Source organism: Tamandua tetradactyla, chromosome 2 (assembly GCF_023851605.1).
Source record: "Tamandua tetradactyla isolate mTamTet1 chromosome 2, mTamTet1.pri, whole genome shotgun sequence".
Lineage (NCBI taxonomy): Eukaryota > Metazoa > Chordata > Mammalia > Pilosa > Myrmecophagidae > Tamandua > Tamandua tetradactyla.
In genome coordinates, this window is record NC_135328.1 from 175363659 (window position 1) to 175387786 (window position 24128).

At 46.4% G+C, this 24128-nt stretch overlaps 1 long non-coding RNA gene across 1 annotated transcript in view; it reads right to left on the bottom strand.

Annotated features, from left to right (window-relative positions):
* Nucleotides 1–10492: 10492 nt before the first annotated feature.
* LOC143663127 (uncharacterized) overlaps nucleotides 10493–24128 on the bottom strand; it is a 98739-nt gene continuing 85103 nt past the window's right edge. Inside the window, exons 2-5 of the long non-coding RNA XR_013165821.1 lie at nucleotides 15940–16132; nucleotides 15644–15826; nucleotides 12859–12961; nucleotides 10493–10942 (exon numbers count right to left, since the gene is read on the bottom strand). This is a non-coding gene — a long non-coding RNA (uncharacterized LOC143663127). The remainder of the gene's footprint in view (nucleotides 10943–12858; nucleotides 12962–15643; nucleotides 15827–15939; nucleotides 16133–24128) is intronic.

Here is a 24128-nt window from a genome sequence, read left to right on the forward strand (position 1 = left end):
GCCAACTGCAGTGACCAGTAACACCCTATGGGAACCCAGCAGTGGGGACTGCACATTAAGAGGGTGATATAGTTTCCCAGTTGCTAAAACAAGTACCATGCAATGGGTAGGCTCAACAACAGGGATTTATTGGCTCATGGTTTCAGAGGCTAGAAGTCTTGCTTCCTCCTGGATTGATAACCTTCTGTCTGGTCAGCGGTCTTTGGCATTCCTTGGCTTTTCCACCACATGGCAATGCTCATGGCAGCACCTTCCCCTTTCTCCTCTGAGTTCCACTGACTTCTGGCTTCTGGTTGGACTCTGACTTCTCTTTCTGTGGCTTCTCTATAAGGACTCCAGGGAGAGGATTAAGACCCATTCTAATTCATCTGGGCCACACCTTAACTGAAATAACCTCATCAAAAGGTCCTATTTACAATGGATTCACACACACAGGAAAGGATTAAGATTAAGAACATATGTTTCTGGGGTACATCTATGCAGGCCACCACAGGGGTACTTTTGGGAAAACAAGCAAAATGTTTGTACCCTACTTCTTTGGCAGCACCTCAGGGGACCAGCTTGATAACAGCTCTCGATTTGCCCTTCTGTAACCAGATAGCCCCTCAGGGAATGGGAGAAGATGGGGGAGAACTGCCTCTCGCAGGCCTCAGTTTCCCCTTCTGCAAAATATTTCTTATATCTTGGTCCCAACACTGGGTACACAAAGCCAGATCGTGCCACCTTCTGCCAGGAACTTGCTCTAAAACAGACCTTCCTCCCAGCCTAGCGACAGTGCCCCACCAGCAGCAAGGGCACCAGGGGACGTTAGGAGGGAGCCATTCAGACCTCAGGTTCCAGCACTGGCTCCGGATTCCTCACCTGTAGAAAGGGATATCAGCGAGTACCTCCCAAGTGGTTCAGATGAGGACATGAGACAACGTTCACGAAGTGTCATGCTCAATGCCAGGCACAGCACAGGCCCTTGGTGAGTGGGGGTGGGGGGCTCCCTCTCCCCTTTGCTCTGCCCAATAGAAAAGGCCAGGAGAATCATTATTCATTATTCAGAGGCAGATAGTGCCAGGGCTGGAGATCAGCCCCTCCCCACCCCCAAGTGGTAGCATGATGGTTGAGAAGAATCTCTTCCAAGCTCACAAACCATGGTGGAGACCAAGCCAGTTCTAGCACACGGTTCCTCTGCCACCCGTCTGAGGGACCCTTGCCTTGACCATGAGGCTGTGGGGTTTGGGGGGTGGGGACAGGGCTTAGCACTCGGTTCTGGGACCGGCAAAGTGGAGGCCAGGGTCTCCTTCTCACCCTGACAAACACTGAAGAAACCCAACCCAGCCAACTTCCCCATCATGTCTCCTCCACCGCCTGTTGCTCTGAGGACCAACTGTGTTATTTGTGATATCTGACATTTGCCCCCTCTCCCAGTCCCCGCCCTCTTTCCTGTTTGGCCTGTGAAATGGAAAGGGCTGTAAACAGGCAGGCGGGCTCATCGCCCCCCGGGCGGGCCTGTCAGCCAGCCAAGGGAAAGGTAGGGCCCAGGGGTCCCCCCACCCCCACCCGCCCCACGCAGCCCAGCTGAGGAGCTTGTAAAGATAGGATTTGTTTGTTTTTTTGGATCTGGCTCAGGATCTGGCTGAGGCTGGGCCCTTTGGGGAAAAGCAACTTTTAAATAAATGCTTCAAGATTGTGCAAACATTTCAGTAGTATTGGAGGCCTGGAGTTCTGGGTCAAAGAGGGAAAAAAATACCTGTCAATCACTCTAGAGATGAAAACCTGATAGCAGGGTGGTTGGTAAGGACTGGGGCTTGGGTTGCAAATCTCAGCTGTGGCTGGCTGGGACTGAACTACACTTAAGTTTTCTCTCAAAAATCATTTGCATGTTAATCAAAAGAGCAGCCCTGTTTGACAGGCACACAGAACACAAGGCACTCGCAATAAGATCCGTGTGATTGCGTGCAAAAGGGACGCGGCTTGGAGACAGGCAGAACTGGATTTTAGCCCTGGCCCTGCCACTCATTAGCTCTACAGTCTTGAGTAAGTAAAACAAGGGCTACAACATCAATCTCATAAAGATGTTGTGAGAATTAAATAAAATACGGATTGCAACATAAAACTTGCCCTAAAGCAAGAGTATGGTAATAAATAATGACAACATTATTAGTTGCCATTTATCAAGCATCTTCTATGAGCTGCGGATTTGCATATATTCTCAGTGATCCTGAAAACATGTGCTATTTTGCATGACTATTGTAGTACCTATTTGGGGACAGCTCTCTATTGGCGATAAGTTGGGTTCAACCCTTGGCCTGAGGGGCTCATGATCTTGAAACAGGCAAGCTCCATGTTGAGCCAACAGACTGTAAGCTGGACCAGGGAAATGTGTACACAACTTGGAATAGGGAGTGAAAGAGAGAGAGAGAGAGAATCGGTTCTGGCCAGAGATTCCAGCCGACTTCTGTGGAGAGGAAAGATCAGAAATAGGTCCTTAAAGATGAGTATTTGCATCCACAGGCAGGTATTGGAGAAGAGTGTTCCAGAAGGAGTGACGAGCTTAAGCAAAGAAGAAGGCCCTGCCTGTAGAAAGAGTCTGGATACAGGTGCAGGAAGAGGGTCATTTGGAAGAGAAAACTGGCAATGTGAGGCTGAAGTCCACATGCAAAGGAGCATCACCAAAAGTATCCAACTTTGTTCCCTGGGGCAGGGGAGGGTCTGCTCCTGTGTCCTGGGCTCTCCTGCCAGGGGTGTAGTGTGACTATGCAAATTTTCTAAGCTTTTTGTCTTTATACTGCTTTTTGTCCCTTCTTGACCAGCCTCAAAGACTCCTCAAGATGAGGGAGTTTGGGGAAGGTTACAAGTGCTCCATAAATGCTGGGCACTATTATTTTGCATGTGCACAGAGACATGCACACACATATATACACTTGCATATACACACATGCACATGCAGGGCTCAGGGATCAGAAGACCTGCCTTTACATCCTAGCTTCTCCATTCCCTGCAGCACAACCCTGGACAATGAGTGTATATAATGTGAACAAAGTGCCAAGATGATGCCTGACACAGCATGATTATTATCTAACACCTGGAAACCCAACTTGCCTGTTCCTCCTTCAAGGAGTAACTACCACCCAACCAGGTCAAATCATGAGACCATGTGGCTCTCAGCAATTGGCCTCCTCACCCCTTCACACTTATGGAGAAACTGAGGCTCAGAGGAGGAAGAGAGCACATCAGCTGGAAAGCAGGGGCAACAGAGGAGCACACAGAGAGAAGACTTCCTGGAATGCGCAGCCACTGCGCTGAGCCTTGGAGAGTGAGCAGGACTCCAAGGTGGGTCCACGTGGAAAGGACATTTCAACAGAGGGAACAGTATGAACAAGTGCCCAGAAAGACCATCCATGAGCGTGGGGAAAGATGAGTTATCCAGTTTGTAAGAGCAAAGGGTGGTGACTAGGCATGGTGGAGAGACGGCTGGAGAGGTGTTGGGAGGTCAGTGCATCAAGCAGGAAGGACCCCATGGGCTGTGCTTGGGAAGCTGGACACTTGAGAGCAATGAGGAGCCCTGAAGGGTAGCTGCATCGGGTCAGCAATTTAGAAAGATGCCCACAGCATTCCAAGCAGGACTCTGGCAAGAGGGCTGGTGAGAAGCAGATGCATCTGAACGAGACTAAGGAGCTACAATCAACAAGACACCTCAAAGACATTTCTTTTCAAGAAAAAAGAGGGAAGACAGAAGAGTGGTCACAGCGGATACAGACACTGCTGATGATTTCAAGTCTGTTGACTGAAGCACTAAGTGCTATCTTTAACTCATGGGATTTTGAACAGCAAGGAGAATCCTCAGAACAGGGGTGCTTCCTGAGCCTCTGCCCCTCACACCCAGCCACTGCCTGGCCTACTAGGCCCAGCACCACTTCTCATTCCTGTAAGCCTAGCCACCCCCCGCCCCACCCCCACTCTTGTGAGGTCCAGGCAAGGAGACATAGAGAACAGGGTGGAGGAGGCGGCCCACTCTTTTCCCCAAGGGTGTTAGGTCCGATAGATTGCAACACCCAACTTTTTTCCTCCATATATGTGATACTGCCCATTCCAATTTACAAATCCCTTTCCTTTCGTCTGCAACCCTGTGATGGCAGTTATCATTACTATTCTCGTAGGCCCTCGAAGAGAGCAAACGGCTTTCCCACACCGACAATCAGGGGCGGAGCCAAGCTTTGAACTCGGATTCCTATAACCCTGCAGCCAAACGCCCTCCCATACCTCCCGCTGAATCTCTGCTTTCGCGATCCCGCCGCGCCTTCCCCTCCTTCCTCCCCTCTTCCGCCCGCCTCCTGCCCCACTGCTTCCCCCTGCCCCCACGCCCGCTCCTACCCCCTCTCTTCTGCCCCCTCCCCTTCCTCCTCCGGCGCCGCCCCCTCCTCCTCCTTGTCCTCGGAGCCCAAATATGCGACACCTGGAGCAATAGCAGCCGCCCGGCGGCCTGGGCCTCATTACGGGCCGGCCCTTATCGCGGCGTGCATCACATTATTTCATTTCAAAGAATCCGCAGAGAAACCCGTCCCGACCGACAACAGAAAGTAAAAACACAGCTGACTCCCATTAGGGCCCTCTCGCAGGCTCCGCGTGAGGTAATGAAATATGGAAGCGGTGAGATATGTAATGCTTTATTAAGCGGTCTCAGCTACAACGGCGTGCATGCCAATTACGCCTGCAGGCTACCGCCCGCCCCCGGCCGCCGGACCACCCAGCGCGCGCCCGGGCTGGCCATGGGGGGCGGCGGTGACAAGGGAGGAGGGAAGGGAGGATGGAAAAAAAAGAAGGGAGGAGTAAGAGGAAGAAGGCGAGGCAGGAGAGAGAGGAGGGGGACAACGGGAAGGAGAGAGAAAGATGGGGAAGGGCCAGGAGGAGAAAAATGATTAAGAGGGAGCAAGAGGAAGAAGAGGCCGAGGAGGGACAGCTGTGGTGCCCAGCGCCATCTCTGGGTCACGGAAAGTAGCAAAGGCATCGCCAAGGCCCCAAGGAAAGTCACGCCTGTTGTCTCCACTGGACGCAGGGACCCTGGGATCTCAAAATGATTTGAGCAAAACTGAAAGGACTCAGAGAATACTGGAAGACCAAAAAGGGAATGGTCAAAAATAAGGCTCAGAGAGGGACTTAACAGGGGTCACAGAGATGAATCCTGGGCAAGGTTGGAGGGAAGTCAGGCCTTCTGTTTCCTAAACGACATCGTTTCCATCCTGCTAAATGGCCTCTTCTTTTCCCCCTAAACTTTGGACAATTCTCTGGCTCTCCCCTGCCTTGACAAGGCTATTTAGTCTGTCTGAGGCTCAGTTTCCTCATCTATACAATGGTGATAACATTCCCATCTTCTTGGGGTTACCATGTGGAACAAATGAGATAATGCACAGATTGTAATCCATGGTAAGCAGTCTGCAATAATTGTGATTATTCAGTCTCACCATGAGCTTATTCCGTCAGTCATTCAGCAAATGATTCTCCAGGGCCCCCCTGGTGCCAGGGAATGTACTTGCTAATGCTCCTGCATGGAAAAGGCAACCAAGGTAATCTGACCCCCATCAGGAAGCTCTGGTAAAGGTTCAGCTGCAGAGAGGGAAGTGGAAATTACTGGCTAATATGAAGTTTGGGATTATCTGGGGATTTGCATTATCCATAACAGGAGTTCTCAGCCATTTTTCTACCTCAGTACAAACAAGTAATGGTTCACTGCCCTGGAGGGTCCAGAGTGGGGGCCACAGCAGGTAACCTGGGGTGCAAAGTATGTGTAATTACCATTGTCCGCTCAGGGCCCCGCATCTATTTCTGATGTCCAAGCCAGCATTGCAAAAGGCAAGGGAGTTGCAGAGCATTATTTTAGAAAGGAAACCTTGAATTCCCCTTCATTTCTTAAAAGGAAAGAAATTGTTTGCAAGCTTCTTTTGTCAGTTTTAGCAGCACATTCCTCGTGAATCCAGCAGGCCATGATTCCTAAATTAAGATCTGATGATCCAGGCCATGGGAGAGAGCTTGCCATTGGTGCCCCCAGCTCCCATTTGGCCTCACTTTCTATTGACCTATCCACCCTCCCCACCGCACCCCCGTCTTCTCAGGTGCCCAGTGCTTTTCTGATACACCCCTCTACCAGGAGAGAGGAGTAGCATAATGACGAATACCTAGGCGGTGATTACCTCCTGCCAGGCGCTATCACAGATTAGTTAATATATCATCAGATCTTTAGTTAATATATGGAAGACTGAATATCCAAACTCATTCAAGGAACTTCTAATACTCTTTATAGTTCACTAAGCAGGATGGACAAGTGTTAGCTAGAGATGAGTGATAGGAGAGCATCAGAAGTTTTGTTAAGATAAATTATTTAAATCAGTAGGAAGGCAGGGTTCTCATTCATCCCTTGGTAATTGTTTTTCTTTTAAATCTTGCTCCCTGTAGAATTTCTCCAGGTTATTCAGAGTTGCTTAGAGCAGAAAGGTCCAGATCTATGTTTTCATCATTCAGGTGATATAATAAAATATAAATGAGAAAACTATAACTTTCATTTATGGAGCGCTTAGTATGTGCCAGGTACTATACTAAGCACTGTATATACATTTATCATCTTGTTTGTTCCCCACAACAATCCTCTAAAAAAGTTTCCCAAAACTTTCCCACTTCTTCACTCTTCATATCTCTGGACATGCTATGCCTTTTGCCCTACAAGTCTTCCCTTTTCTTTCCGTGATGCACTATTTAGGCTTCAGACTAAATAAGATGGTTCAGACAAAAAAGCCAGCAATACAATGGTTCCAATAAAATGAAAGTTTCTGTCTCTCTCTTATATAATGGTTTGAGATATGCATGTGGTCCAGTGTGAGAGGGCAGCTGTGCTCCTTAAAGTCATCCGGGCTCATCTCTTCATGGCCACAACTAGGTCACCCACAGCACATTCACACTGCAGCCCTTGGGAAGTGTGCAAGCAATTTCACTCCACTCACGTTTAATTAGTAGCAACTCAGTCACATGACTTCTCCTAAGTACAAGGGAAGCTGGATGTTATGATGCCTAGCTGGGTGGCCATGTGTCCTGCTACAATTTGAGAAGAATATTTCCATTATTAAAAATAGAAGAAAAGAACAGAACTGGGAAAACAAGCAACATACTCTACCACTCCTACTTATCTTGTATCATCCAGTTTGAATATTGCCTCCTCCAGGGAGCCTTCCTTGATCCCCCCCCCCAAGAAGAATTAATTGCCCCCTCTTCTGTGCTTCTATAGCCACTTGTACTTCTCTACGTTATGTTCTTTGGTTTACAGATCTGTCTTCCCATCCAACCCTTTGGACTGCTATATACTCATTGGTAAATAATAGGCACTATAAGTCATGAGCACTTGCTCTATCCCAGGTTCCATACTAAGGAAGTTTTATATATTAACTCATTTGATCCTCACATGTCTCTGTGGATTTCCTCCTCTATAATGGGCATAATAATGATACTGACTTCACAGGATTGTTCTGAGGATTAAAAGATCTGATATTGAGGTGGGTATTGAGCACATGTTCAATAAACAGTAACTACTACTTTTGTATAAGTGTGGCTTGACAGATGTATCCCTGAAAAGGGTCATTCCAGTCACATCTGAGCAATAGATGTTAACCCTATGCCAAGGCTATACACCGAGAGGGGTTGAGTGAGAGGGTTTTTGGTAAGGTGGGAAGGGTTCTACAAATACAAAATACCACAGTCCTGGAAGGCCCCTCTACCAGGTGAGGAAGATAAGTTACCCAAAGTCACACCACTAGTAAATGCCAGAGCCAAGGTCCAAACTAGGCTGTGTGACCACTGTGCAACACCTCCCCAAGAACTGTCACTTAACATAGATCCTCATTTTAATGTTGAGGTGGGGGGTGTAATTGGCTAGATACAGTGCGCGAACCTCTGACACAACTAGCAACATGGAGAAAGACCACAGTTCAGACATTATCCTATTTAAGACACTACCACAATCTCTTGACAGCAACAAGTACTGAAGGCATTTAAAAGAGGCAAAAGTATACTAAGTATCGATTTTGAATTGGTTTAACATATTAAATATCATCAGGACCTTTTCAAAACATTTGGTTTTCTCTGTTATCAGTAAGCTACCCCAGGCCATTTCCATTGTTCTTGGTCAGTTGGGATATCCTAGATTTATTCTTTCATTACACTTAAGAATTTCTGAAATAAGAATGTGTCTTACAATACTGGATCAGCCTCCAAGTGGAGGAGTGTTGCCAGATAGTTGTCATGTTTATGCAACGTTACTTCGATTGTGTGATTTACAATGATAACACACAGAGTTGACTATTAATTTTAATTTGGATCCCTAATTGTTGCTTAAAATGTCTGCAAACAGATTCTTCTGCAATGGAAAAGAAAGTTCCTTTTTATGTGGGAGACGCCTGTCAGTGCCGTTACTGGAAGTAAAAACTTCCCCATCTCCTGGGATAGATCACAGAATTTTCTGAAGGGTATAAGGTGGGTCTAACAGATCCAAGATCCCATAACTTAGGCACTAAACACCTGCCTGTCAAAAGGCTTCCAGCAAACCTTCAAGAAAAGCTGTTTAACTTACAGCAATGTGCAGTACAGTTAATGGAGGAGAGGAGGGACTACATGTTTATCCAAACAGAAATGCACACGAAACACTGATATTTTTCCATTTGTCTTGTTATTCCAGAAGAGATAAAGCTTGTATACATAGGATGCAAAAAGCAGCATGATCACCATGGTGTTCTACATAACTGCTGTTGATCTAGAAGGATACAAAACAGTAGTTGCAATGTACTCTCAAACTTAGATCGTGATTCTGAAAACAAGAGTAATTGAAGGAGCAACTGTATATAATCAATGATTTTTCTTAATCACGCAGCTTTAATGTGGCAGTTCTCCTTCTGCCTCCCAAAAAAGTACAATTAAATCAAAGGGGCATCTCAGAAATAGCACTTAGTATCAAGGAGTTAGAGTTTTTCATTTTACACTAAGCTGCTCATTAAAGAAGAGGTGTTAAATTCTCCATTAGCACCTGTTCTGCCACTTGTTTCTAGCGTATCTCTCACCATGACAGAATAATAACAAAAATGATGACCCCATCAGTAATATGCACAAACATTTATATAGGACTTTACAGTTTCCAAAATCCTCACACATAGTTCCTCATTTCATCCTCCTTAAAAAGGCTCCCTATGGCAGTCCCTTTTTAATGGATCAGGAAATGGGGCTCAGAGAGATGAAAGGACCTGGCCACGGTTACGGTTACGCAGTGTGTGTAACTAAAACCCTCCCTGCTCCTCTTCTCCATGTCTCACCACTCTCCTGACTTTTATTTTTTTCTCTCTCTCTTCATCCTTTCTCTGATTTTCCCTTTATCTCTCCAGCATCTTTGCCTCCATCTCTATCTCTCTATTCCTGTCTCAGGGCTTATTTTCCTATCTGTTCCTCTCTTTCTTCTTTCCCTCCATCTCTTTCTGTCTTAGGCTTCTTTAATTCTCTCTGTCTTTTTATTGCTTCTTCTCTCTTTTTGCCTCATATGCCTCCTTCTTCCCTCCCCCTCCTCCTCATCTTCCTTCTCCTCCCTCCCTCTCTCCCTCTCCCACTCGTTCTCCTCCTCCAGCCCTGCCTCTGGCTTCTTAGCGCCTGAAGATGAAAGTTTTCTCTCCTGACAAGTGCAGCTATCTCTTCTTTGAGGATAGGCACAGGCGAGGAAAGAGGGAATGGAGCAAGGGGTAGTGATGGGAAAGCACCTTGGCCTTTGTCGCCCCCTAGAGTTTATTTGTTCTGCCAAAACCTCCTACCCCAGACTAGTCCCCTTTCACCCCAGCCAGCAGTCCTAGGCTGGGGAACCCTGGGAGGAACCTGGCCAGGTACCAGTCTCTACATACTCTGCCTCTGTGTGTGTGAAAAGACAGAGCTAAATGGAAAAGCCTGGGCATCTTGACAGAGAAAGTAGAATCAATACCAAATTTGGAGTTCCTCATCCTGGGTTTGAATCTTGTCTCTGTCAATTACCAGCTTTTTTACTTTAGTCTTGTATTTCTGAACCTCTGTTCCTAACCCATGAGGAATACCTTGCAAAGGGCTGTTGTTAGGGATAAACTGATATCACAATGACAAATACCTGGAACATAACTGATGGTTCGATAAAGGTGTGTGGATTTAGACCCCAAATCTAACGAAAGGGAGGTTGGTCAAGAGTGTTGAAGTGAAGGAAGGAGTGTTTAGGGTAATGGGAATTTGTACATGAGCCTCAGGTTCTCTAACTCTAAAAGTGGCCACAAATTCTTTCCCTCCCCTCAAGAGATGGAGTCTGTTTCCTTACTCTTGAATCTGGGTTTGACACATGACTTGTTTAGGCCAATGGGTCTTTAGCAAACGTGATGCAAGCAGAGGCTTAAAAAGTGCCTATGCATTGGGCCTTGGCCTGGCTTGCTGTTTTTGGAACCCTGTGACTGCAAAGAACCACAGGCGAGCCTGCTGGGTAGTGAGACACAGAGCCCAGGTACGCTTTTCTCCCCAAGCATCAGCCAGCTAACTGCCAGACCATGAGTGAGTGAGGTCATCACTGCCATCTGACCACAGATGTATGACTGTTTTAGTTCTTTTATTTTGCTGCATAATAAATTACCCCAAATCTTAAACAACAGTTATTGCCTCACACAATTTCTAAGGATCAGGAATCTGAGAGCAGTCTAGCTGAATGGCTAGATACCTCAAGGTATTTCAAGAGGCTACAGTGAAGCTGTGGGCTGGGACTGGTCATCTCAAGGCTTAACTGAGACTGGAGAACCCCCTCCTTGCTCACTCTTGTGGTTTGGCAGGCCTTGGTTCTTCACTGGCTATTGGCTGGAGGCTTCAGTGGCCTCTCCATATGACTGTTCATGAATGCTCATGGCAGCTAGCTTCCCTCAGAATCCATGATCTAAGAGAGAGAACCAGCAGGTATGAGTGAGAGTGGCCAAGAAATAAGGTATCATCTCTTATAATCTAATCTCAGAATGGGCATACCATCTCTTCTACCACAGACCAACAATGGTACATTGTGGGAGGGACCACACAAGGATGCGGTCACTAGTAGGTAGAGCTCATAAGCCATCATTCTGGAGGCTGGCTACCACCATGAGTAAGCCCAGCTGAGACGAGCAGAAGAGCCATCTGGCTGAGCCCAGCCCAGGTTGCCAACCCATAGCTTTATAAATGGTGAGTGTTGTTACAAGCCCCTAAGTCTTGGAGTGGTTAGCTAATGAACAACAGATAACTGGTATAAATATCACGTGCCCCAGCACTGCCTTCTTGTTCACCATTCACTAGTCTAACGAAGTCACTCTGGTCACCAGCAGCATGGACCATGATTGCACTAGCTGGGTGGATCTGCAGGGTCTACAGAGGCCTTGAGTCTGGTTCTTCTTGCTGCTGCCAGCCCTCCCTCCTCCTTCTCTAGAATAACCACTTCCTTTGAGATACCTGGGTAAGGTGAGTCCTAGGAAGGGAGGCACATGGGACAGAGGGATATGTGGATTGGTGAGAGCAGGAGAAACCTAAGTCACCCCCCATCATACCCCACTTTCACTACAGACCTCCAAGTTACATCCTCCAGCTCAATACGCATGCAAGCCTGATTCTCCTCCCAGGCAAATGAACATCACAACCCAGAGGACCATCAGAATGTGCCTCCCCACCTTCATATTATACAGTTGAGAAAGCTTGCCCAAAGTGATATCACAAACCTACAGCAACAACAAGATTTAAACTCAGCATTCCTCCTTCCCTCCTGGGATTGTTTCTTTGCAATATATAAAGAGCACACTGCAGCACTGGTGACATTCTGTTAACAACTGATTATACTTGGAAATATTGCCCATCCTTGCAACTCAGAGACCAGCCCAGGGCTTACAAGGAAAAACAAGCAAGAACAGGAAAGGGGGTAAATGAACTCACTACCTGACTTGGGTTCTCACTAGGTACCACCCTCTTTCTCCTTCTGCCTACCCCTAGCCACCCAGGACTCCTACCTCCCCCATATGACCAGTCTCACTTAGGCCCCCACTCCAACTTAGACTTTCCAGGAGGCACATGTCTATCAGAAGACATCTGAATCAGAACCGAGAGTCCTAGAATCATGGCATCTCAGAGCAGGAAAGACTCTTCCCAAGCACAGGGAAGATAGCCATTCAACCTCTGTTCCTTGCTCCCAGTGACCAGGAACACACTGCTTCCTGGGTGGACTGGAAAGAGTTGGATGCAAAGAGGTCTGGAGACAGATCTACCTCAGCTCAAGTCCTAGCCCTGTGACAGACAGCTGTGCAGCCTTGGATAAGTCACCTAAACCCTCTAGGCCTCAAATTCCTCCTCTGCAAAATGGGAATAATGCCTCCCAAACAGGGTTGTTGCGATGACCTGATGGGTTTATAAATGTGTACGAAATTTCCAGAAAGTAATCAGCACACAATTTTAATTATATAGGCAGAAGGTGATGGGACAGAGGGATCCTCTCCCTTAGCAGTGCCTGCTTCCCACCAAACCACCCCATCACCACCACCACCAAACTGACAGGGCTGGTAAAGATTTAAGATCCCTGAGATTCCTCACCAGATATGGACAGAGTCAGAAATCCCTCATTTTCTCAGGGATTTGGGTAGACACTGGGTAGTAGGATGCTAGAGGATGACAAGAAGGCAAATTACTGTATGGGCTGGGGCCAGAGTATTCGAGGATAGAGGAAGGGAGAGAGAGGATATATATAAAGAGAGAAACAGACAGAGAGACCGAGACAGGGATGTGCATACAAGAGGTAATGGAGAGGCTTTAGCAAGTCACATGGGTGGAACAAAGGCATACCTGTTCAGCTCTGTTGTTCAGATTAAATAAAGGGCAGTGTGATGGTGGCTCAGTGGCAGAGTTCTGGCCTGCCATGCTGGAGACCCGGGTTCAATCCCAGTGCCTGTCCATGCAAAAAAAAAAAAAAAAGAAAGAAAGAAAAAATGGTTAAATAAAGACCACTCAACTTATTCCTTCTCCAGCATCTAAGTGACTCTGCATCCCTCAGGAGCAAGGAAGACAGAGCTCAGTGATTCCTGAGCTGTGAAATCAGAAAGGCATAGGCCATTTGGATGGAGACTCCAATACTGCAGGGTAGGGAGGATGGGGGCTGGGCACAAGAAGCACCTCTCAACAGGAATATCATCTGCCACAAGGCAAAACAAATTTGCAATCAAAGCACTGAGTGTGAGAAGTTGCTAGGGAGCAAGGGACAGGAAGTGGAAATTCATTAAACCCTCCCACTGTCATTCATGTACAATATACAACTGCCTGGAGAGCCTTTTAATTTATTGGGCTGCCTCCGTGGTGGTTTATTTGTATGTAATTCAACAGCTCTGAGGCCTTCTATTGGCTTGCTTTTTAGCTTACCATCATCCATTGCGCCCCCACTTCCACTTTCTACTTCTCTCCCCCCATCTGTGCTGCACAGGCTGGTGTGGAGGGCTGGCATCAATAGGCTTCCTGACCCTTTAGCTTCTGGATGGGTTCAGACAGAGGAGACCAGCAGGAGGAGGGGGGAGGGAGGAGTGGGGGTGGGGTATTTATTCGACTATTTTCCCCCTGCTAGGGCAACAGGACTTAGGTGCATCCCTCTAACAAGGAAAGCTACAGCTCCTCTCAGTAGAGGTCCTTTCATGCACCGTCTCTCCTGGATCCAGCATCCGCCCCCTGCCTTTGGCTCATCATGTCTAGGGGTGTTAGCTTCTTGAAGTTACCAGCTCCAGGACACTGCACCATCCCTTGTTGCTTTTCCTGAACCCTGCCCACACCTTTAGAAATAATCCCTTTTAAAAACTCACCTCCATGGCTGAAGGATACACTGACTGAGAATTAGAACAGCGAACTACTGGTGTACGCGTATGATGGAGTACTGGACGGCTACAGAAAGGAACAAAGTTGTAAGGCATGCCATGAGGTGAATGAACCCTGGGGACATTATGTGGTGCAAAATAAGCCAGAAAAGAAAACAGATTGTATGGTCTCTTTTATATAATACTTATGAGAAAATTGTAAGCTCTTACAGCAGTCACATTTAATCTGGAGCTGTGATTGCTATTTCTAGATGTTGAGAGGCTGTGCTCTAAGTGTATACCCTTTTATCTCCCTGGAACTTTGGCTACCTGTATGACACCAAAGATTCAGGGTTGGAGTTCTGCAGTTCTGAAAGTCAGCATTGCCACATACAGCAACAGCTAAAGAAACTGAAAAAGAGATCAGCCTTCAATTAGAGATAAGAATAAAGCCAATCTGGTTGGGACCAAGGTGAATCAGAATACAGGGGTAAGGAGGACATTATCTGTATTTTAGAAGTACAACTATATGAGACCAACGGAAGAGAGTTTTATTTTGTCCAAAACCTACACTTTCTGTAGCACATAATCTAACTCAACCTGTCGGAATAGCTCATTCAAACAACTCAAAGACATGGAGCCCAGAATGGGAATGCAGGCTTGTAATTCCATATGGTTCAATGTAATACCAGGATACATCCCAGAGTATGTTGTGCAGATAATTAAAAAGTATTGGCAAAGTCCCTTGAGCGACAGGAGAAAAAATATGGAACTACCAACCTTTACCACTGGGGAAACCCCTGATACTGTCTCAAACATTAGGGGCTCCCAAGTTAATAGGCCAAGCCCTTAACCTTGAGGCTTCCTCCTGTGAAGCTTGCTTCTGTAGCAGAGAAGATAAGTCTACCCATAGTCATGCCTAATCGTTACTTCCAGATGATCTCTTTTATTACTCAGCTGTGGCCTCTCTCTCTCTCTAAGCCCAACTCTGCAAGTAAAATCATTATCCTCCCCCACCCCCACATGTGGGACATGATATCCAGGGATGAAAGTCTCCCTGGCAATGTGGGACATGACTCCCAGGGATGAGCCTGGCCCTGGCACCATGGGTTCAACATCTCCTTCCTGACCAAAAGGGGGAAAAGAAATGTAATAAAGTAAGTGTCAGTGGCTAAGAGAGTTCAAATAGAGTCGAGAGGCTAGTCTGAGCTAGTCTGACTGAGCTTCAGCTAGATATTGCTAATTATGGTTTGCCAAACTCCAACCAAAACCATTCCTATTAACACTAATGAAGACCTAGAGCTCTATCTGAGATTCTACAAAGGTTTCATGCACTAAGATTATTTTCCAGAAACCTACAACCTCCAGATGGGTTCCTTAGCCAGATAAGTCCTGAAACCCAGAAGGGCCAACCTTTCCAAGAACATCAAAACCAGTTCCATTCCCCTATCCCATAATATTAACACCCCTTTCCAACATGAAAGTTAGAATAGGCATAGCCCCTAAAGACTGGGAGAAGGATTAAAGGAGAAGAAGGAATTATAACAGAGAAGATAGGATTTAATAAATGAGTATAACAGAGAAGATAGGATTTAATAAATCCTAATAAGTCTCCAGTGTCTTGGAGCAGCTAGAAGGAAAAACCTGAAATTGTGAAACTGTAACCATACTAAACTTTGAAATCTGTTCTATAACTACCTGTTATAATCTACTTTGAAATTTATTGCTTTTCTGTTATATATGTTATATTTCACAATAAAAATGTAAAAAAAAAAAAAAAAAAAACACCTCACCTCCATTAACCAGCTTGAGTGTGCCATCTGTTTCCTCCTGGGACCCTGCCTCATGCTCTCCTCCAGTGCTATTTTCCCCAATGGTCCAAAGTTCCTGACCCTGGACTTCTCCTTCCATGGTTTTTCCAGGAAGCTGACCCTCAGGTTGGGCAGGGCTAGCTGTGGTCCCACAGGTGATGCTCCCTGCCATGGGTGAATACCATTTTAACCTGAAGAAAATCAGGACTCCTGGGAGGGCACACGCTTCTGAATCCCTCCCCCACCTTCCACCCCCCACCCACCCCAAATACACATACCTACACAGAATGCTCACATGTGTGGAAATTCAGACCAGTGTTTCTTGTTCTCTGCCTGTTGCACGTACTAGTTCCAACTCCTCACACAACTAGGGGCTCCTGTAGGGGTCAGGAGAGCTTGGTCTGTGCTCTGCAAATGTCTCTATATGACCTTAGGCAAGTCTGTCCCCTCTCTGTGCCTCAGTTTCCCATTCTGTATAAAAAGAAAGGTAATGAGTGATATTCAAACTCTTAACCAGCAGAATTCATTCTTCAAGTAAAACCTTACAAGACGTCCAGTGTAAAAGCAGAATAAAATCAGGCCTGCTTGGGATGAGAATGTGATGGGAAGACAAGAGCTCCACGCCTTCTCCATCTCACCTCCACCTGGTTCCCAGTAGTTATCATACCTACGGAACCCTAGGGGCCCTTGAAGCACAGTTTGACAATAGTGACCCAGATGGTCTTTGAAAACACTCCAGGCTCGGGCAGTGTGTGGTGAGGACAAAGTGGAACATGTGTGTTCAAAGGAAATGACTGTTAAATGAATGAAAGGATAAGCTGGAAGAACACATGCCCCTCTCCCCCAGCCCTCTCCTGCTCTGTCTTCTTTCTCTGCCCTCAACATTGAATGAAGTAGGGCTCAAACACAGGCCTGCAGTTCACTAAAACTGGGCTCCTGGTCGGGCAAGATTCATTCCCTCCTCTCTCATCCTGGTCGACAAGAAACAGCTGAGCCCTTGTGCCTAGCCTCCCCCTTGATGGGAAGCTTGCAGTTAGTTCCCGGTCAAGGGCAGCCCGTTACCTCTGAATGCAAGCAGAGGGTCCTGGCTGGGGCCAAGAACAATATTTTGTCAGTGAGTCTATTACGAAAATAATGGAATAAAAGAAGCCACTCTCAATAAGTGATGTGAAAGCTTCCCTCCGATCTGCCATGGCCTGACAAGGGCTGAGATGGCCCTTCCAGGATGGGCACACAGCCAAGAGCTTTAAATAATCATTAAAAACACATTGGTGATTTATTACTGGGGACTGGCCGGGCATGTGGCTGTGAGACTGCCACCCCTTCGGCCCCACACCACAGTCCTCAAAGCCTGCTCCTTCCCTCTTCAGTTCTGGGGGAAGATGGGCATGGCCACCCCACTCCTCCCAGGTAACCCCAAGCTGTGGACTTCCCCAAGGAGAAGAATCTGATTGCAAAAGGTCCATCTGGGCCAGGAGAAGGCAAATCATGGTGTTATCTAACGTTTACTACCAGTGTTTAAGGCACTTTTACAGGTACTTGATACGTGTTACCTCATTTAGTCCTCTTGACAACACAATGAGGTAGACACTCTTATAATTATGCCTATTTTAAGACTGAGAAAACTGAGTGTTTTAGTCAGGGTTCTTCAGGGAAACAGAATTGATGAGAGAGAGATTTATTGTAAGAATTGTCTCGTGCAACCATGGGGATTGGCAAGTCCAAATTCCATAGAGCAGGCAACAAGTTGGAAATTCCAATGAAGATGGAGTTCTGTTCCTCAGGAGAAGCTGGCTGGCTGATGAAGAGGCAGAAATTCTTCTTTCTGACATCTAACATTTTCAGCTCTGGCCTTTGAGACCTCCAAATCGTTTGATAAAAGACTCACCACAGTGCTGAAGGCAATCTTTGTTGACTGCAGATGCAGTCATTTGTAGATGCAATTGACTGACTACAGATATAAACTCAACTATGAAATCCTTCACAGTAACAATCAGGTCAATGCTTGCTCGGATGAACAACTTAACACCATAACATAGCCAAGTCGGCATATGAACTTAGCCATCACACTGAGGAAAAGAAATGTAAATAACTTGCCCACAGCGTGAAGCAGAGGACCGGGAATCTAAACCATGTGTTCCTGGCTCCTGAGAGCTCTCTATGCTGTTTCCCAAGAAGGATGGGGCAAAACCTCCCTGCCACCTTCACCCTAGGATTCTCAGTCATCACCTTCCTTGGTGCCCTACAGTTCTGTGCTTATTCACTCACCCTACAAGGGAACCCCTTGAAGCCTCCCTCATTTCCCAGTGAGGATGCAAGGCACTCAAGAGCCAGAGCTCTCTAGCTACCTTGCTGGTCCTTATGATTCTGACAACCTGAGAGCAAAGAAGCAGTACAACAATCAGTGAACATCTACAGCTGCCCTGGGAGGTGGTGAGGTCCTTGTCACTGAAAGCAGAGGCAAGTGCCTTGGGAGAGCCTGGAAAAGATGTCTAATGAAGTTGCTTCCTGCGATCCCTGGGACTCTCCATCACTCTCCTCCCACCCAAGAACCCTCCATGGATCCCCCTCTCTAGTCAATCCATGGTACTTTTCCACCTGTGTCTTATGGCTCTCAGTTTTCAGCATCTAGAGCCTCCACTCCAGCTGAATAAACCTCTCTCTGCCCTGGCATTACTTCCTCAGGTTCTCCTTTGGTCCTATCTTTCAGAGGCTAGGTCAGCACCCATCTTCTAGAAAACTGTCTCCAGGAAAAACAGAGAACAAGAACACACTGGGCATGCACCATCTGGACCCCTCACTAGGCTCCTTAAAACATCCCAGCTTGTATGGCTTCAGAGTCTAGTATTAATTCATCTTTTGCTGAGCATTTTCTTTGGGCCAGGCTCTGGAGACAGTTCAATAAGTGAGGTAGGAGCCCTGCCTTGAAAAACTGACACACAGTGGGGGGGACAAATATAAAGATGAAAAATAAAAAGTGGCACAACCAAGACCCGTGTCCTTGAAATTGAGTGAACTTCAGGGAGGTGGGGATCTAGCAGCTCACGCATGGGTGTCAGAGTCAGTCAAACAGGGTACAACTCTCTTCCTTGGAACTTCCTGGGTGGATGACCTCAGGCAGGTTACTTTGCCTCTCAGGACTGCAATTTCCTTATCTATTGAAACAGATTCTTATACAATTAAATAGGAGAATGCATGTAAATTTACTGGTCTATAGTAGCTGAACAAAAACAGTAACTATTATTATTACCTTAAAGAAGAAGGTGACAAAAAGCAAAAGAGAAGGGCAGATGCTCTCAGTGCTCAGAGAGGAAAGCAAAGGAACCTCAGAGACAGGGGAGGGATGAAGGAAGACTTCCTAGAGGAGGCAGCATCTAAGCTGGGGCCTGAAAGATGCGTGCTTCAACAGGCACAAAAGGAGTGAAAGGGCATTCCAGAAAGACTGCACAACCTGAGAAAAGGCCTAGAGATATGGAAGTGTTTTGGTTAAAGGCACTAGTCTGGTGTAGCTGAAGCACAGGGGTTTGGTTGCATTGGAGTTGATTCCAGAGTGCTTTATGCCAAATGTACCTTGGCAGTGACTCTCTTCTCCTCAGTTTCACTGTCCTTAGAAGGAGGCCATTGAAGTCAGTAACCTTGGGACCCCCCAGCCCTCCAGGACATTTCACTCTGCTGCACCCAATCTCCCAGGCTCCGAAATGCTTCCATATGTCAACTCTGACCTGGTTCCTTATCTTTGCCTGCAGAACGCAACAGGCCAGCCCTGCTTGCAGGACTTGGATGGTCTCCCTGCTGTCCCAGAGCATCCAGCTTTTCTAGAGCCATCAGCTGTGAGGCCCCCAATGCAAAAGAAACACAAGACCCAGGGTGGTGGGCCCTATGGAAACATGGATGCTTCCCGCCATTCCTCCACCACCTCCCTTCACTCCCTCCTCAGGCCTCAGAGCGCCAGAGGACAACTTTGATTTGTTTGGGGTCTGCGGGATGCAGAGAATGTTATCATTCTCGGGGAACTCCAAGTCCCATCCTCACTGCTTATTCTGGCCTCTCTGCGGATGCTGCAGGCAAATTTGGGTAAAAAGGTCTCCCTCCTGCTCTCATACCACCAAGAGCTTCCTAGTTCCAAGGGAGGTCTCATGTTTCAGAAGATTGAACTCAGTGCCTAAAGGAGCAGCAGGCCACTTCTTTAATGGCTGGAGCAGAAGACTGAGTAGGGCTGAGGGTTCAAGCTGTATCATTCCCCCTCATATCCCGTGACCCCCACCCCTGCAGACGGCAGCCATTTGCTTTTTCAACGTGGCATCTGAGAATTCTAGGATCTACAAACTAATGGAATCTCGCACTAATAGAACCTTGAGATGTTGAATCTTAGACTCCTAGAACCATGAATTTCCAGAATCAGAATCAGAATCACTGTGCCCAGGGAAGAGATGGATTCCATCACTCGCTAACTGTGCGACTTTGGGAAAGTTAGTTAATGTCTCTGTGCCTTCATTTTTCATCTGTAAAATGGGGATACTAATAGTACCTTCCTCCCAAGGTTATTATAGAGATCTAATATGTGTAGAGCATTTACAACAGTGCTGGCACATGGAAAGCACCATAGAAGTGATGACTGTAAGTCTAAGGTCAAACAGCAGAGTTGCTGCCAGAACTCCTTGGCCTCCGCCTCTAGAATATTCCCCTGGATGGGCATGCCAACTCTCAAGGTAATTAGGAGGGGACCAGCCTTGGGAAAGATAGAATTGTCAATGATGGCCCCATCCCCCACAACAAAGAGAATGTCCATGTAGGTGACAAAGGTTCCCATCACCCAGAAATAGAAGGGCAAGAGAACCATGTTTTTTTCCCAGAACAGGGAGCATTTGGCAGATGGAACTGGGCTCTGGAGATAATTTAATATTCTTCTGGTGAGTTGACTTGGCTCAGCTGGATGTTTCTTCTGCCCCCCACATGAGGCCAGCTGGGCTTCAGTCATCAGAGGACTCAACGCTGGGACATCCAAGACGGCTCACTTCACATGTCTGGCATCTTGGCAAGGATGACTGGACGGCCAGACTCAGTTGGAATGCTCAGGAACCTGGGCCTCTCCTCCCCAAGTGGCCTTTCCACATGGCTTCTCCATCAGGGTTGCCAGACTTCTTGCACAGTAACTCAGGACTTCCAAAAGGACGAGAGTAGACGGTACCAGGCCTTCCCAAAGCTTGGGAGAATGTAATAGACGGAATTCTAAGTTAGCCCCCATGATTCCAGTCCCTAGTGCATGCCCTGCATAAGCCCTTCCCCTTGAACGTGAGTGGACCTGAGAATACGATAAGAAAGCCACTTGCTTGATTTGGTTGTTTTATATGGTAAAAGTGAGGGCACAGATTACACTACATTGTATAAAACTCCATCATAGCAGAATGGAGAGGGATTCTTTTATTAGTTCAAAGAAGTAAGCCCCCACATTGTAAGGGCCATACCACTAGGAAACTCAAGGGAGTCACCCTCTAGGGGGTGCCCACTAGATTAGCCTCTAGGAGCCAAGAGTGACCCCCAGCTAACAGAAAGCAAAAAAACAGGATCTCAATCCTAGAACCAGGAACTGAATTCCACCAACAACCTGGCTGAGCTTGGAAGAAGACCTTGAACCTCAAACGAGATCACAGCCCCAGCCTACATATTGATTCCATAATAAGACCCTGAGCAGATGACTCATCTATGCCATGTCTGGACTTACAGAACCTTAAGCCAATAAATGGGTGTTGTTTTAATCCCCTAAGTTTGTGGCAATTTGTTACACAGCAACAGAAAACCAATATAAGCCAGAGCTGGCAGAGCATCACTTCTACTACATTCTGTTGGTTAAAAGAGTCACAGGATCAGCCCAGATTCAATATGAGTAGGGTCCATATAGAGACATGAATACTCACTAGGACACGTGGCTCATCAGGGCCATTTGGACAGAAACTATCATAAATACAATCAATTCCCTGAGACCCGGATCCTACCTGGACCCAGAGCAGAACCCTGTGTCTGGCTGCCAAGTCTCTATGAGGCAAAGTGTACTTCCATGGTGGGTAAACTATTTTGCTTGAAGTTGCATTTGTTATCGAACCTGATTCCCTCTTGCTAAAATTCCAGCCTATTTTATATCAATTCAATCAAAGCATGTTCTAACCAGAAAGATACACAGGATCATTTGGTTTAAACCCCTTAATTTACACTGAGGGAATCTGAGGACAAGAGGGAAAGGTGTATTCCAAGGTCCCAGATCCAACCAGGGACCAGGGTTAGAGCCCAGGGGTCTGAACTCTCAGTCTAGGACTTCCTCCATTCAGCTCTTACTTTTGTCCTCAGTACATCATTCTCTCCCGTCCACCAAAGGAAAGGCACTCATTTTGCCTTGACCCTCAGCCCCCCCTGGGCTCCACCCTGTCCTGGCCCCATGGTGGTCCTAAGGCTCACCTTGCGTCTAAAAAATTAAGACGGAAAATCAGGAGTCTCCAAAAATTGGACCACCCCTCTGCTCTTACCTCACCTCCTCACACATACTCTACCCAAGACTCAGAGTTTTGGAGGACAGGGCTATGTGCCAGGAGTTGGGTTTCACACCAGGTCCTGGTTTGACTCCTCCTGGTCCATTCTGGGACCTAGGGCAAGCCACACATGACTGACATTCTGTTTCTTCACCAGTAAATGAGGAAAATGCCCCAGCAGGTGAGGTAAACCAAGAGAACACCCATTACAGACCACAAAGAGTTGATTTCCTATGTGGTTTTTCCGAGAGAAACCTCAGCCCCTGCTCCCTATGCAGTGTCCCTCCTTCTCCAGCTGAAGGTCCAAGCTTCCCATCATCCCAGTCCCCTCACCCATCTCTCTCCCTTCACTTTTTTTTTAATAGCACTTATCACTATTTGAAATTACACTAGGCATTTATTTCTTTATTTTTTTAGCATCTGTTTCCCACCTCACCGTAAGTTTCACAAGGGCATGAATCTGTCTGTATTATTCACTGCTGTATCTTAAGACTTTGACAGTTAATGCTCACATAGCATTTGTTGAATACAAAATGGGACCAAGACTAAGAAAGCACAAAATTTCAATGCTGGTCCAAGAGAGGATCCCCAAGAGGGGATCGTATCTGAGATACCAATTTGTCCAATAAAGAACACAATGCGCAGGAAGCCCAACCTAACCAACCCACTCCATTCTTCTCTGGATCTTGATTTCACTTAAAGCTTGAACACTTCACGCAATGCTGATTTACAAATCTAGAGAATTTCTGGATTGTTGGCATTTTGAATGAACAAGTTCTACAGATTTGAGTCTGTTTTTTCTCTCCCAAGCTCATGGAGACCATATTCATTTTTGCATCCCTACCCGGAGTGCCTAACAAGTGCCATGTGGGTGGTTGTCGCTCAATTAATTAATTACAGGTTGAATAAGTGAGTGAATGAGTGAGTGAATGGATGAATGAATGAAGAACTATAGACAGCTGGACTATTCAATGGATAGATGATATATGGACAGATAGTTGGCTGGGTGGCAAGATGCATAAAAGGTGGGAGGGAGGGATGGTTGATGAATGGCTAGGTGGGTGGATAAATGAGTTGACATCTTTGATTTACTGTATCTCAAAATCTCCAAAGTTGTGGAGCAAAAGAAGCAGATTTTCTTTGTGGCCCTACAGGGCAGAGACAGGATCACTAAACCAAAGCTACAGGAAAGTAGATTTCAGCATATTTTCTAGAGACGTGCAATTAAAAAATGGAGACCTCCTATCAGAAGATTGGGACAAGCAATAATCCAGACCCTGGATGGGATGTTGGGCTATGTGATTTTTTCCTTCAGACTCAGAACTGTAGGATTCTAGAGGGAGTGTCAGAAGGGAACTCCCCATCATCCGGTTTTCGTGAAGGCTGGGCCCTATTCTTGATCCTGAATCATGGGGATTCCTTAACATGATCCTCCTCCTGGAGTGGAGGACAGAGGAGACACCAATTGGGCCAACATCGAGAGCAGTTATTAGGTACACTCCAGACAACAACCTAGAAGGCTTGTTCCTCACACTACATCTATCTGCTTTTAGTACTTTGTCTTTGTGGCCATTTTGGCAAGAATGTAAAAGCTCCAAAATCTTAAAAAGCAGAGACCAACATGGACCTTAAGCAAGTTATTGCCCTCTCTGAGCTTCAATGGTCTCATGTGTAAAATGGATATAACAATACCTTCCTTAGAGGGTTGTTTGAAGAATTAAATGACAAAACTACATAAAGTACCTAGCACAGTGCTGGACACATTGAAAACCCTCATTAAATGATAATATTGGGATTGGAATTGGTTTTAGCATTGATGTTAGTACTCAAACCCACATCTGTATTTGTATTCAGATTTATTGGAAGTATTACCATAGACTAATAAATCTCAGGACCACAGATTCATTGATTTTTGGAATAACGAATTTTAGAAACTGACACTCTCA